We start from the raw sequence: 16,098 nt of genomic DNA, 5'->3' as shown, positions 1-16,098 counted from the left end.
TCAAGAAAGATGGATTTTCTAAATAACAGCCTGCCACAGAAAGCTGGAAGTAGGGAAGAAAAAAAAAATATTCAGGTGATGATTAGCTCTATGAAATAGGTTGAAACCCAATGGAGGAAAAGCCTTTTTTTGGTTTTCTTTCAACCAGTGCTCTGAGAAAGAAGGAAAAGACCTTCTAAAGGATATTGATGGATCCAGTCACATTTATTTGGACAGCTACACCCAACATGCCTTGCTGCTGCTGCTGCTGTTTTTTTTTTTTATAAGCACATCTAAGCATTATGGACCAAATGTTCACAAACTCTAAAGTACATCATTGCAAATCAATCCCATTGAATTGGCAGATGCACAAAATTTGTCTCTAACCTAATTTTAATTAGCAATTCCCTCTAAAGTCAGCAGAGAGAGGCACCTTCGAAGGGCAATTCAAAGCAGGACTCTAACTCTAAGGCCAGCATTAAACTTTATGACTACTTGCCTTTCACCAAGAGTCAATGGCATGAATTCATAGCTGAGCAGAGAAGACTTTGCTTAAGGAGCAGTTCCAGTATCAATAAAACTACCACAGTGTGCTCTCTGTATCACAGTACTGCCATATGTATCTACTTATGGGAATTGGGTATGGGGGCTGAGAAGGGAATTGCTTTCCTGGGGCAGGTTAACGTAACAAAAAGCGAGCAGCTCTGCCTGCCCTTGATCTCCCTAAAGCCCACAGTCTCAGCCTTCTTATGCTTGAGTCTGTACTATGCTTCATTATGGAGTCTTTAAACACTTAGGTTAAAGATAGAGAAAGTCATTTAAAAAGAAAACACAACTCTGGCTCCAATAGTTGGATTTTTTGAGAAGTAAGGTTCTTTGGGGCTGAACTTATTAGATTTTGAAATTTTGTTTACATAGTATTAAAAAGTCCAAGCACTATGGAGTAGACACTCAAAATGAATATTCCAACTCCAGGATATTTAATAACTCAAGATAAATGAAGGTATTCAGAAATGGTGGTTCTAATTATTACAGCATTTTTGTACTTTTTATTTTTGTCTTCAGATATGGAAACCCGTATTTCTTATTTTGTTTTTATTTTTAATAATAATGTTACAGGAGTTACAGCTTCAAGAAGAAAACATAAATTAATATTTGAAGTTCATGAAAATATTTTGAACTAGCGGCTTGATTTTTTTGTTTCTTTTTCATCTTTTTGGTTGTTGCTTAGTTCATTTTTTCTTTTAACAAAACTTTGGTGTCAACAGGAGGTATGCAGTACAGATCTTCTCAGTTTTAATTACGTGAGGAATATTCCAGTTCTTGTAAATAAAACATGGTTATTTAACATTCAGATTTTAGTTCAGGGATTTGAAGCAGCCTAGTGGGCTAAGACATACTCCGCATTTCCATTCATTTACTCATCAGGCTTTGTAAGGGCTCACCACACACTTTTGAATGACGTCAGCTTTTCTTGTATTGTGATTTTTCTTTTCTTTATCAAATTAATATCATGAATATGTTAGTAGAGCTGCTGGTGGGGAGAAGATGCACTGCTTTGTTTTCTTCCCTGGTGTAATTAAGTTTAGTGCCACTTGCATCCGTGAAGCTACTATTTGCCCCAGCTGAACATCTCCTCCTTCAGTTCATCCATCAACCCAGTGTTAATCAACCCAGTCCCATCAACAAGTGTTTTATATTTAAACTTCTATTTCCTAAGGTGACAGTAGGTGTACTTGTAACACAATCAACATTTACAGCATTATCTCTACTTGAGTCCTTTCATGCCAGCTCCTAAAAATCAAAGTATAACCGCCTCTTGGAAATGTTGCTGTTCTAGTTTTTACAAAAGTAACAAGTATATTATTTAAAATACATATGTGCTCTATTCCAGCATTCATTTATGTGCATAAACAGTGTACAACATGCAAATGTAGACATACCAGTGCAAACTAATGCCTAAAGCAGTACTTGTGGGAAGGGACAGTGTGCATGCAGTGCATGTGGAGAGCAGCAGTTTGGTGAGGTAGAGAAGTCAGACTTCTGTTTTCAGTTCATAACTTGTGACTTAGTGAATGATTTATAATACATCCAGAGCCATTTGAAATGAGCAGATCCTCTTGAGATGTCCAAATTTGTTTAAGGGACTGGCAAAGAAGGTGTGCAGGATCTTTCTGAAGTGGCAGCTGGAGGACATTCAGGTTAATTAGGGTAACTCTAGTGGATGCAGATCATTTTGTGTGGACAGCCAAGCTGAGCTGTGTCTTATGTCAGTAATTACAAATTTTTCCAAGTTATTTTTTGATAACGCTGAAGAACAAGTTTATTGTTACCAGAAGCCACTGGCCCTTAGCAGGATCGTGTATTGGCACGTTTTCACTGCTGTGTCACAGCAATGAAGTGATTGTTGTCACTAAATAAGTGGTATTGTCCAAACATACCTCACAATAAAATTATATTAGGTCACCTAATCATCACCTGAAAATTATATTAAGTGTCTACAAAACTCAGAGTTCTGTTTGAGATGCCATTAAATACTGAGCTGTCAAAAAAATGCTCAGGGTGCTACCAACTTACAACATAACAAGGTGAAAAATATGGGCTGATACAGTAATTTTTTTTATATGTTGAAGCAATTGGACTTTCCTACGTGTAAAACTCTGGACTCTTTCCCTAATTTCTTAAAAAAGACCAGAGCAAGTCTGTAAAAACTCCACTATTTTACTTATCTCTTAAAATATCTAAATGAGCTTTATAGCCAGCCATTTCACTAAGCGTGAAATCTAGAAAGGAAGAAATACAGAAATACATTTGATGCTAAGCAGTTTGTCTCATTGAATGCATATTTTCTCTTTGTTGAGGTTTAAATCTGAGTACACACTAGCTTAGTCCCACTCACTCACTTAGCTTAAGGCCCTTCTACTCACTTTGGAGCATCTCACAGTAGGTGTACAGCTGCTCCTTCTCTTAGAATCGTAGAATCATGGAAGGCCTGGGTTGAAAAGAACCACATTGAAATCATCCAGCCTTTGAGAGCACATTTAAATGGTGAAGCCACCAGTGGGTTGTGGCATCTCCTATGTACTGATCCAGGAGCATCTTGGGTAGGAACAAGGATGTTACTCGGAGCTGGCTGACTGTATATTGTTCCTGTGGAAATTAAAGCATGGGAAGACAGCATGGGGGTGGATGACTTGCAAATATGGAAGAAAACATTAATTTCCTAAAATCAATATAGACCCAAAGTCAGATGCTCATTGCTGTTCTGTTGAGATGGTAATCTCTGAAAAAGGTTGTGGAGGTATTTCACTACACCTTTTTGTGTAGGTACTTTCAATCAATTGCTCACAAATAGGAAGAATCTGTCTGGGTCTTTGGAATTATGAAGGCTCATGCCAGGAATTCCTGGCAGTTGTCAAGCAAACAAACTTTACAAATCCATGCCAGTTTTATTCTGACACACAACACCTGGCTCCTTTTCTGTAGTGAGAATGGTTGGACCACTGCAGTGGCACTCTGATTTTTGTGGATCGTGAACACAAAAGGGGATTGAGAAGACACCATCGGAGTTATTCTGGCACATGAATTGAGTGCTTTATATTCTTAGACAAATGAGGATCTGAAATATGTAAGTACACCATCTTTTTTTTTAAAAGATTTATTTGTAATAATGAGAGAAAACAATAAAAATTTATTGTGTATATGGGATTTATATATTTATCATTTTTTTTCCATATGCACTAATACCCAAGTGGAGCTGATAAATCAAGTTATTTCTTGTGGTCTTCCAAAGCACCATTATTTGCCTTTTGATTTCATCCTTGATTTTCTTTAAAGAAATGAAAGGAACAAAATGCACAAAATTATATTTGCAGTGTCATTTAAAATTCATTGTTTAATAAATTGTTATCACTTGAAAAAAGACTTTTTTTTTATGTACTGGTAACAAGAGATTTAACTGAAGTGATTGAATCAAGACAAGAAATGCTCCCAGGTTCCTGAAACTTGAATAAATAATGTTGACATGTCAACGTACTGTTCTAGAAGTTCATTTGAAGTGCAAGAAATAATCAGCATATAATTTTATGGCAGCTCATGTACTCCTTAACATAACTTACTCTTGGCTGTTGCTCCTCTGCTCTCTCACCAGCATTCCCAACTCTCCTAACACCCAACAAAAGTCGCCTTTTTTTCTTTTCAACACTCTCAGTACAAAGATAATGCTTTTCTCACAACAATTACAGACTTCATATTGACTTCCAAATTGATAAATTTATCTTGACTTCCACCAACACTTATTCTGAATGAGTGTAACTACCACTGATTTTACAATACCTTGTGGATCTACTAATTTTGACTCATCTAATGATGCTGCATGAGATGCCTTTTAGAACCGTAATTTTATTTGTATTCAACAAATATTTGTATTTAACAAGTAGAACTTGTCAGCCACAGAATACTGTGTGAGTACGCATCCCAAATATTTCAGAAAATAAAATCAATAGAAATTTGGCATATTATTAAAGTGGTGAACCGAGGTTTTAAGCAGACTAAAATAAAATAAAATAAAATAAAATAAAATAAAATAAAATGTGGAAAATGTATTTCTACAGCTTCAAGTTAGGAACTCCATATTTCAAAGTATAGAAATAAATTAACAGGAGATGTAATGGCCTGACTTGTAAGGATGGGGCTATGAGTCTTATAACATTTCTGGTTTTGAAATTCAACACAGAAGAATGTCTTTATTCAAACATGACTTCAATATATATCTTTATACTTTATGTATGTACTGATTTTCCATTGGTTTTAAACAGTAAGTGTATGCTTGTATTCTTCCCTCAGCCCAGGCTGTAGTTACATATTTCATATTATGATGTTTATATAGAAACGAGATGAGTCTGGGCTTGTGCAGCTTTGGGCAAGTTATTTAAAATGCACATTTTAACAGTGACAGGCACGTTGTTTTTGAAATGTCTTTATTAAAATAAATGTGTTTTAAGGGGTGTTTATATTTCTGACTCTATCTGACTGATTTGGTAGAGGTTGATATAACAATAACACTGCTATATAAAGCCTCTTTTATTTTTTCTTTTGGAGATTCCTGGAGATATTTCAATAAAAAGAAACAATAGCCTAGGTATCGCAACAGTATTGGAGAGAAAAAAAAAAATTTTCAGGACAAACTAAAAGTGTGGTGAGGCAACAGGGAAGCACTCTGCTTTCACTTCAAGAACTAAATGTAACGAAGAGGCTGTGAATGGTAAAATGGAGCATTTGGCTATTTTGTCAGACAAACAGATATTCAGAGGGCATTGATGATACCATGGCATAACTTCGTATCTGCAGTTTATGTATCAGTTTGTTTTGTCTCACTCCTGGAGGAAAAAGCCCTCACAAGTATCATGACTTGCTAAAGAGGAGGGATAAAACACAACTAGCACAAGTTGCAATTTTTCCCTCTCAAAAACCATCAACCTAACCTAGACTTTTTGACAGCTATGAAAACAAGCCAAGATTAAATTAAAACTCGGTATTGTGCTGGGGGTAACCATTCCCTGCCAGATGTATCATACGTACCCTGCTGTGCGCATGGATATTTATAGATACATCTATACAACACACGCAGTCAAGGAAAAACAACATGTTCATAAGGAGATGTGCTAATATCTGTTTGTCTGTGGTAAAACATGCAGTGTTAATACATTGTATTATCAAACAAAAAGTGAAGGACATAAATGAAGAGTTGCTCCCATAACAGTTCCGTATTCCAGACATCAATCAGTACTACGTGACTGTGCAGTGAATGGACATCTATTCATCCTGGTTCCCAGTGGTTACTGTCTTGACAGCAAATCACATCCACCAATACCTATATAGGGTACTCTGAGAACTGGGGGAGTCTGAGTTATCAGAACCACACTTCTCTGTGCTGCCAGGATGGAGATTTACATTTGAAATAGGAATTGGATTATAACCTTGCAGAAATGCACAGGGGTTATAAATGGATTTTATCAGTGTGCCTGGCCAGTTTTGAGTTCCTGCAGAAATGTTGCCACATAAGGATCTCCTCTGAGGCACTCAGATATCAATATGATTAGCCTGGTAGACAGACCTCTGTACTGGGGAAGCAAGGTCAAGGCTTTTGGAACAATAGGAGACATAAAGATTCAATAATAATATCTTATTATTCTATCAAATGATGTCTGCAGAACACTTTAACAGCATTATATGAAGGACAAAGGATGCAATGTATATATGTGAGAGGGTAAAGGCTGACATTTCTATAGTGCATTTAATTAGCAGAATTCCATGCAAGCTTGGCCTTTGGAAGAAAAATAATCTCTGGTTGCACACTGGGCATGTTGAGCTTCCATAATAAACATACAGAGAACTCCTGTAGGGCATCTACTGAATCAAGGCCATTGTTTTGCTGGTGCCATGTCCTCAAAGACCTCGAGGTTGAAAGATCTTCTATAACAGTGAACTCTGTTTTGCTTACTGCAAGTAGGGAGTTGATGGAGACATGAAACAGGAGCAATCATTTGTCACTTTTATTAAAGATATTTCTCAAGCTTGTTGGAGCCTTTGGCACAACTGAATTGCAGTGAGAAGACAGCACGTATCTAGGTAGGAGTATTTTCCCCAAGCAAGTGCAACCATCATTGAAGGGACATAGTTTCTTGTGTCAAGGAGTGTCCAGATGAACAGTAATTAGCACATTTTTATTGGTTCTACTACAAAATTGATAGTTTCTTCTTCTATCAGCTGTTACCATCCTCTTCCCTGAGAGACAGTAATTTGATGTCCCCAGGATGCCAGATTAATGGTCTGCAAAATAAAGTCATTTGTTGCCTTGTAAGGGTTCACTACTATTGTTACAAGAAAGAAACACAGACACTGATCAGAGATGAGCATCTGACCATGCCCTCTGTTCTCACATTGTATTTTCCTTGGTTTAGTCTCTCTTTAATCACATTTCAGTTACAGATCTTGCTCAGAACCTGAATTAAGGGACATTGAGGGACCCAGTGTGGAGAGGTGAGATCTAGCAATCTTACATCTATTCTGGAATTGCAAAGAAGACTTTGGTAGATTATAATATTCTATCTTTCCAGTTTATAATAGGAGAAAAATGAGGCTGACTGATATTCGTGAAGGCCTATGAGATACATAGAGCAACCTTCTCTGTCCCCTTTAGGACTTCATCCCCTTTAGAACTTACATTGTTTTATTATCTTTTTTGCTGTTGTTCCTTCATGATACAGTCTTTCCAGAAAATAAACATAGGATGTGAAGAGGTGATATACTCAGACCCTCGCAGCCTATACTATATAAATTGAGTTCCAGAACCCTGTCCTTTAGCTGAAAATATTAAAGTACACTACCTCTTTCATTAGACATGCCGACATTGATCCATGGTAATTTATCAGAAGGATTTGGAAAAGACATAGAGTGCCACAAAACTATTGGATAAAGCTGATGTTGTTTCTACAGGTGGAAGAAGGAAAAACATATTTGCTGATGTGCACAGTAATTCTTTTCCTCAGATATAAACCTGTCAGCATAGCTACATTATATGGACTGAAACACAGAGCACTGTTGCAAAGCAAAAATACATTTAAAAATTGAATATTTATAACAGAATTAACAAAACTGCCACTGTGGTAACTTCAGTAACTTGAAGTTTGAAGCCAGTCTTTGAGAATACAAATTATATAATGGGGGCATTCATATAATATGTTTTAAAAATACTGTCATTTCTTTTTTAGCATTTTCAGAACAGGGGTTCCACTGAAGTTGTGTAAGTCTGGTGAAGTTGTGAAATCTCCACCCTAATAATTGGGCAGGTCTTTAATCTAACTGGACCTGATAGGAGGTTTAACTACAAATCTCCCTCAGTCCTTGTCAAACCTGAATTATCTAGTAGTTCTCTATACTATAAACAGGAGGATCAGAGTTAAAAACGAAGAAAGGAGACCAACAAAGAAGAAAACATTAAGAAAAAACTAGAAAGCCTATCTTCGTCAACATCCAAAGGCTCTGTAGCTACAGGTATCTTCCATTTATCTGTCTTTTTAGGGGGAAAGACAAGTGCATGTTCTCTGTCAGCTCTTGGAAACAGTGTAAGGGGAGAGTGGCTGACTTTGCTGACACATTGAAGCTTCAGCTAAATGTTAGGTGAAGTTTCCTTCCTCTGTGTCAACACTTCCATAGTGGGGATTTAGACTGCCTATCTGGACTAGATATCCTCAGGCAAAGAAGTGGGATGAGATTCTTGGCTGGAGGCATTTCCATCCTTGTAAGTTCCCTTCATACTTAATGCCATTGCAGTTGGCATACATGAATGGTATAGTGAACTGATATCAGCCACTTCACAATATCCCTGCTAAGGAGGTTAATCCTCTGGATCCTTGACTTGGCTAATTCATAACAGCAACATGACATACACCATAACCAAATCTGAAGTGCCTGAGGAGTCAAGTTATTGCCAAAGTGGCTTCTCTCCTCTTAAAAATTTCCTATCCAAAGGATACTGTGATTTGTTTCAACGTGGAGGCAAATTACCAGGCAAAAGTAAGCCATGCAGATGCCCAATGAGATGTACTAGATGGGATTCTCCCACCATCTACTCCCACCTTTCTCATCTCTTTTCAGTTTGATTCCTGTATCCTTCTTTGATTTTCCTACTTATGGCATGGATGGGGAAAACAAATTTTTCTGCTAGTTTCCTTGTTTCTGTACCCCAGGAAGACAGACTGTATGTAGAAAATCATCATTGAGTTTGAGAAGGAAATTCTACCATTTCAATCCTGTCCTCAACTGCAACTGTGAATAGATCCATAATAGTGGTTGCAGGCTCTTTAATCTTCACAGCAGTAGAATTCTTATTTTGTCTTTGTTCTCAGGCTTTACTGAATTCAGATCTGGTATTTTGATTTTATCTTGGCCACTTCTCTGAAGAAAACTGTGCACTGTGTTGTCCTCTCTGCATCTAGCTCTGTGACATTTCTGGTGGCTCCAAATCTATTGTTTCCTTGATTCTCCTTGAAAACATTTATTCTGTACGCTCAAATCCATGCCTGCTGCACAACTCCCCATCAAATAAACTTGAGTAAAATATCCACATACTTGGAGGAAAGGGTGTTTATGGCCAAGCGTTGTCTGAGCCATGGTCTTTGTCTATGTTAACTTTTGTTACACTTTGGTGGCCTGCAGCTGATAGGAATGATCTCGTGTCCTGCCATTAGAAATAGTTAAAAATTTCCATATTGAGAAGTTTACTGTGGAGCATGCAAATTAGAAAATTTTTAGGCAGTTTTCTGAGCACTCTTTTTTCCCACCTGTGTTGCCAAGATAGCACAATCCTCATTGTATCTGCAGATATAGCAATTATGTATTTTAAGTTGGTCCTTCAAAGCATACTGAGCCCACTATAAATGCCTTTACTCTTTGCATATAATAAGGATGCAAGACCTTTCCACTAGCCTCTTATCTGCCTACTGCAGACAGGGCAAGGGGAAAAAGGCCGCCTGCCATGAGAAGGTGAGCTCTGAATTTGGATACATGATCTGCAGGACAAAAATAGTTAATACCTCTGAATGAACTCTTTCTAATATAGATAGCTTTTGAAAACAAAAATTAATGAAATCCAGTGTTCTTTTCATAAAGTAGTTGAAGGAACTCTTGCTCAATAGCACTTGTCAATCAGTCCCTTGCTATTGTTCTTTTTTTTCCTCTCCTCTTTTTTAAATTGGTATCTGTCTGGAAGGACAAACAAATCCCAGGTTGTTACCTGGGATAAGAAGGATATTGTGAAAATGTTCTCTTTCAATCCTTGAATTTCTCTGCCAATACTAAACAAATACTAAACAAATTGTGAAGTCTATATTAATAGGTGCAAGGAGCAAATGCATGATAAAAACTTTGAGAAGGATATGCAAAAACATCCTTGAGTATATTGTGAGGATGCTTTTGAAGTCGTATATACCTAATTACTAATAAGTTGTCAGAATATATGCAAGATTCTGCAAACTCCAGAACCTTCATGTGATTACTTTGCCTTTTTTCCACAATGAGTCAAACTGAAAATAACCAGATATTTACCTCCTGGATATTTTCTTTTTGTTCATTTGATGCTCTCTATCTCTTAAATAGTTACAGTTCTGTTAGCACTCTTGAAGGATTTGATAGAAATGTTACAGTTATACGTATATTACCTTTCAAAACATGCTTAAAATATGTATAAATGTCTGTAGCAATCTTTCTTACTTTGTCATTCATTTTCATTTCACATTTAGTATTGTGAAATACTAAGCTGTTTTATTTTACATTTGTTGATACTCCTGTAGACAAGTATACTGTGCTCATGGTTTAATTATCTGGATTTCTTATACTGCATCATACCCAATTAATCTCCCATTATTATGTACCTGGCTGTAGTTGGTATTTAAAATCATCGGTACACAACTAAATTAGGAGTTCATAAAGAATCAGCTGAAATAAATCAAGCAGGCTGCTATAAGATGAGGTGAAAGCATGAGTTTGTCCATCAGCAGCTGAGAGGTTTGCTGAGTATCTTCTCCAGCAGAATAATTATGGTGCACAAGAAAACAATTTTCTTACCATCCTCTGTAGTGGTGCCATTTGTGATGGCATTTTCTGTCAATACTCGTGTGAGACGGAGGGATTCATTTTACATTCAAACATTAAAGCCTGCCAGGTTAATAAACCATATTTATAAAATAGTACCTCCCTGAATGCATTGTTTTGTTCTTTAGCTCAGGAGATTGAACACTGATATTGAACCGGTGTCTTTCTTCAGGAACTGTGTGGTGATATATGGTGCACTGTGTTTGTTGTGATATTGATGTACAGGGAGCCAGACTGAAGGATGGGGTTGGCACACAATGTCTGCATGTTTTTATTGCAACGTAATGTTGCGTATCACAGCGGGGCCAGATATTTTGTAGGTGGGTTCTTAGATCAGTTCTTTTGTGATAGTGAAGTCAGTGGGGATGGACTCTTTTTGGTGACATGCAGCAAGAGAACATGAGCAAATGAGCACAAACTGGAAATTCTGTACTAACACGAGGAAGAACTTCCTTACTGTGAGAGTGACAAAACACTGGAACGTATTGCTCTGAGAGTGGTGGAGTCTCCTTCTCTGGAGATACTTGACACCTGTTTGGATGCCTCTCTATGTGACCTGCTGTAGGGGAGGATGGACTTGAAGATCTCCAGAGGTCCCTTCCAACCCTGTGATTCTGTGATTCTATGTGATTCTGTGTGATTCTGTAATTCTTTCTGAAATGGAGATAATGAGCATGAAGTCTTCAGAAAATCTTTAGAAGGTCTTTAAAAGCACACACAAATACACACAGTCACAGAACAAATAAGCTTCCTGAAAGGAAGTTGTAGTAAGGTAGGGGGGCTGGTCTCTACTCCCAGTTTATCTAGAGATAGGGTGAGAGGTAATGGTGTGAAGTTGAACCAGGGGAGGTTCAGGTTGCATACTGTGAAAAATTTCTTCTTTGAAATAACAATCAGGCTTTGGACCAGGCTGCCTTCTGTCATGAAAGGAATGAGGTACAGCGTTACGACACTTCTACACATTTTTAATTGAACATTAGGTGTTGTATCAGTATAGCCATGCAAGTAACTACAGTTGTACTCAGTACATGGGTGAAGGGGAATTGGTTTCAAACTAGAACAGGGGAGACTAAGGATATAAGAAAAGGCTTAATATGCTAAGAGTAGTGAAGCACTGGTGAGGTTCACCAGAGAGGTGGTGAATGCCCCATCCTTGGAGATATCCAAGGTCAGGCTAGAACGGAGTGTGATGGAACTATAGGTGTCCCTGTTCATTGCAGGGGAGTTGGACCAGATGGTCTTTAGAGGTCCTTTCCAACCCAAAGGATTCAATAATTCTATGAAACATATCTGATTTTGGATTGTAAAAGCCCAGAACAATGGTTATGTATGATTTGGGAAAACAGTGATGGGAATACACAGCACTGTCATCGCAAAAAGAACTTCGATTCCACATCCTCTGCATAACAATTTAAAATCACTGCTTTCTAACTGTTCTACGAAGGAAAAAAAAAGGGGGGGGAAAAGGAGCCCCAGTGAGACTAAGTTGCTTTTAGCAAGGCAAAATGTCTTTCATTGTGGAAATACATAGAACTACATCCGTTTTCCATTGTTGTTAAGAAGAGAACTACCTTAAGTGTATCTTCAGGACAAAGTGGGGTTGAATTGCTTGCAAACTGTCACAAATCTGAATCTGAATTAGTATTTAATTGCATCAAGGCTCTGGCTGGCATGGCCTATCAGCAGGTTTATTTTTCTTTCATCGAGCTTCATATGTTAATATTGCTGACAGGCAGGGAGTGAAGTGAAAAGTACCAGATACCCAGAACTGTTGCCCACAAGAAACCAAAGGAGGGTGACCAGAGAGCTGAAGCTATATTAAAAAAAAAAAAAGAGAAAAAATACATTTGAGAAAGGAAGAATAAGGGTCAGGAGGAATGGCACAGAAAAGAAGGGCAGGAAGGAAGGCAGTGAACAAGCAAACAGAAGGAACAGTGCAAGAACAGGATTGGCACCAAAATGTACCCCAGGTTCTGTGAGTGCCTGATTGTGAGGGCCAAAGCAAAGAGCAGCTACATTTCTCCCCACATTCTGTGGCTGCTATTTAATTAATAAACACACAGATTATGCCAAAGTAAAGCATTGGATCACTGACTTTCACCTTCTGTGTAACAGGATCTCATTGGTTAAACCTGTGTTAAGCCCAGCAGCTCACATGGTTGACCTTTTCTCCCAGCCATTGACTCTAATCACTGCTCTTTGCTGCCAACACTTGCTCCTTTGGCTGCCCATAGCCTTTCCTTTATGAAGATATGGAACCATTTACAGCAGCATTAGCAACAGAAAGTGATCCCTGAAGAAATATCATGAATTCTGCGGGTGTTCAGTCTGATGGCTGACTTGAAGACACATATGCACCAATGCTTTGCTTGTTTCTATTGTTCAGTTTCATTTTCAGTGAAGAGCAGTTTTGTTGGCCTTCTCTACTTCTCTGTTTTTCATGTGTATTAAATGTGTAACACGCAAGCACAAGAAGAGAATACTGACAAATCAGGTGCTGCTCCATAATATCATACAGTCAGTCAGTCTGCATCGATTTCATCATTCAGATCACACCTTCATTCTATACTGACAAATTAATTCTTCCCCCCAGTAAATAGGCGAGTTTTAAAGATGCCACTCCCTACTGATGCTTTAAACGCCAGCATTTAAAGATATTAGCCTCTTGTCTCTTGCACTCCGCCTGCACTTTTCTAAATTTCATTCCTTTGTCAAATTGTGGGAAGTTCTCTTATACGGGGCTAAACGAATCTGTGATGTTTCAACTCCTGAATCTTCCTGTGCCTTCAGTTCACAAAGGATGAGGCTCTGCGCAAGAATGAGTTAAATTCCTTTGCCGATAGTTAACAGTTATTCAAACCCTTAGGTTCCCCTAAATCTCAAGGTCAGCTCAAAGGTGGAGTTTCCTCTCATTTCTTCTTAAAACCACAGGAGACATCGGTTTTTGTATAATTTCCCTCAAAGGTGAACTGGTCTGGACATTCATGAAAATTGAGGTGATTTTGTTGTCTGACTTTAAGAGCTGTTTGATGGGACAGAATAAAACCCTGTAATTGCACAGCCTTGACTCAAGATCTAAGTCTTAACTTCATAGATTGATTTCATTTCTCATTTCTGTGGAAAAGCTTACATGCAACCAGATTTGCCCTAAAGGTTAGGTAGATCATCTATGCATATAATCTCATCTGAAGTCCATCTGAGATTTCTTAAAAGTTGCTTTAGATTTTTTTTTTTTTTTTTTCCCTTTGGTGCTGTCTCGAAAGATCAATCCCAGAGCCTGATCATTAAAGAATTTCACATCATTGCCTTTGCTTGGTTAGGAAACATGGCATATCTCTGCAAGAGCACTCTACTTTTCCTGCATCTGCAGAACCCCTAGTTGCAAAATGAGCACCAAGAAATTTGTTGGATGGATAGCAGAGAAGGAATTTAGCTTTAAAAAGGCAAGTAAAATTAAGCATAGAGCTCGTGTTTTTAATTCACTTATAATTACATGTTATTTTGCCTTCACTGCTGTTAATTAAAATTGTTGAATTGATTTATCAGTTCAGTAACATTCTTGGTGACAAAAAATTTTAGAGAGGATGCATCATAAAGAATGCCTTTAAGGGAACTTGCAGGTTTTTGTCACATTATAGCTACTGAATACCAACCTGCACCTACTTCTACAAAAGTAAGCATCATTTTTAGAGAAGCTATGTATTGAGAAATAACCTAAGATTAATCATCTATCTTAGGTTAGATAATGCATCTATCCCAACTATAGTAAGTTACAAGCAATATATAAAGTGGAAAAACCTGTGTAAAAAAAAAAATAAAAAAAAATACAACTCCAAGAGACCCAGACAATTAGACCAGCAACCTAATCTAACAGTTTCATAATTTCAAAGATTGTTGAGGTCAGAGAAACCATTAGCTCTTCCACCTTGACCTCCTCTTTAATGAGGGTGATGGAATTTCATTCATTCCCTGTTGGAGCCTAGAAACTCCTGTGCAGACAACTCTTATCTTCCAGAGACGCTCTGAGCACATTCAGAGATAGAGATCCCCTCGTGCCTATCACAAGTGTGCTTAAGTGGTTAAGTGCATTCACTGTTAAGCATCTGTACCTTTTTTCTGCTGTGAGCTTGTGGAGCTTCACCTTTGAATCCTTGGTTCAATGCTAAATAAAGTGTGCCCCAGTGTCTGCTCTGTATGGATTTCTTTGCACACCTAGATAAGTTTTTTGCTGTCTTTCCTCATGCTTTTACTTCCCTTTTCATTTCTTTTATGTGGGATGGGGGAAGTTAGTTGGTCACTGCTCATCTTGATTTCAGTCTACTAATTTTCTAACACAACAATGTTTAGTAAATTCTGAAGACTATTTCTTAGCATTTTTCTTTTTTTCAACACAGGAAAATCATTCTCATTTTTCTCAGCGCTGCTCTCTTCTTTACTAACAGCTGCTATTTAATGTTGAAGTCCTGGACAATATCTCTGTAAAGTTAAAACAAGACCCTTCATTGTGACACAGTCAAAAACAAAAGTCTGTCATTTAAAAAAAATTTATGGGTCACCTGCCTGGCTCCTATAACTACTGATAACAAGCAGATGGAAAGGAGCTTGCTTTAGCCAACTTTTACCTTCGGCCCAAATGTTTTCCATTATTGTCTTGCTACTGATCCTATGTGAAAAGAATTCTTTTCTGGTATTTCTGTGTTAGAACCACAAGAGCCATAATTTAATAGACGTGCTTATAGCACATTATATGTTACAGGCGTCTTTTCAGAGATTTCAAAGCCACATCTTGACAGTTTCATTTTTTTAAGAGATGCCTTTAATAACCGTTTCTTGCTGACTTAAGAAATGAAGGGGGAAAGTGTAACTTCAAAGTGTTGGCAAAATAATATGAATTATCCAAGTGTACTTGTAAAGTTGTTTCCAGTTACAGTAGTAGTAACTCGAGGCTGATAGCTGATTTCCCCTCACCCAGCTGTTTCCAATTTAAGCCGGTATCTTTTGGAGTTGTTCCACACAATGTTGGTGTACAAAAAAAAAAAACAAAAACAACAAACAGTTTATTTGTCTGCATTTTCTAAAAGGAAAAATAAAAAAAGATTACACAAAACAAGAAACAACACATAGAAGTTACTAATTAGATTAGTAAGTACACATGATACTTCCAGTTCTTTTATCTATCTAATGAGCTGAAAGACATAATTAACACAACTGAACTTAAAGAGATTTATAATAATTTGAATCACAACATGAAGACTTGTGTGTCTTGCCATGCAGGGCTGAAAATTTACCAGTAACTTTCATATATGAGCTATTGTGGAGATGACTTTTTGTTTATCTAAGCAATAACATAGCAAAATAAGAGAAGGTAATAAAAGAAATTAATATTTAAATAGTTAATCATACATTATTAATAACATTAGAAGTAGCATTAATTAAAGCCTTTATATACCTTTTCCCATCCTCCCC

At 37.4% G+C, this 16,098-nt stretch overlaps 1 protein-coding gene across 6 annotated transcripts in view; it reads left to right on the top strand.

Annotated features, from left to right (window-relative positions):
• The window catches only part of TENM4 (teneurin transmembrane protein 4), an 810,928-nt gene that overhangs the window by 308,230 nt on the left and 486,600 nt on the right, over positions 1-16,098 (top strand). For all 6 annotated transcript variants that reach the window (XM_052669278.1, XM_052669305.1, XM_052669320.1 and 3 more), the window contains one exon: positions 3,466-3,607. The gene's annotated coding sequence lies outside the window, so the exon portion shown is untranslated. The remainder of the gene's footprint in view (positions 1-3,465; positions 3,608-16,098) is intronic.

This window comes from Tympanuchus pallidicinctus, unplaced genomic scaffold (genome assembly GCF_026119805.1).
Source record: "Tympanuchus pallidicinctus isolate F22 unplaced genomic scaffold, pur_lepc_1.0 scaffold11, whole genome shotgun sequence".
In the NCBI taxonomy this organism is placed as follows: Eukaryota; Metazoa; Chordata; class Aves; order Galliformes; family Phasianidae; genus Tympanuchus; species Tympanuchus pallidicinctus.
Note: the sequence above shows the minus strand (reverse complement) of the source record. Positions and strands in the feature narration are given on the sequence as shown.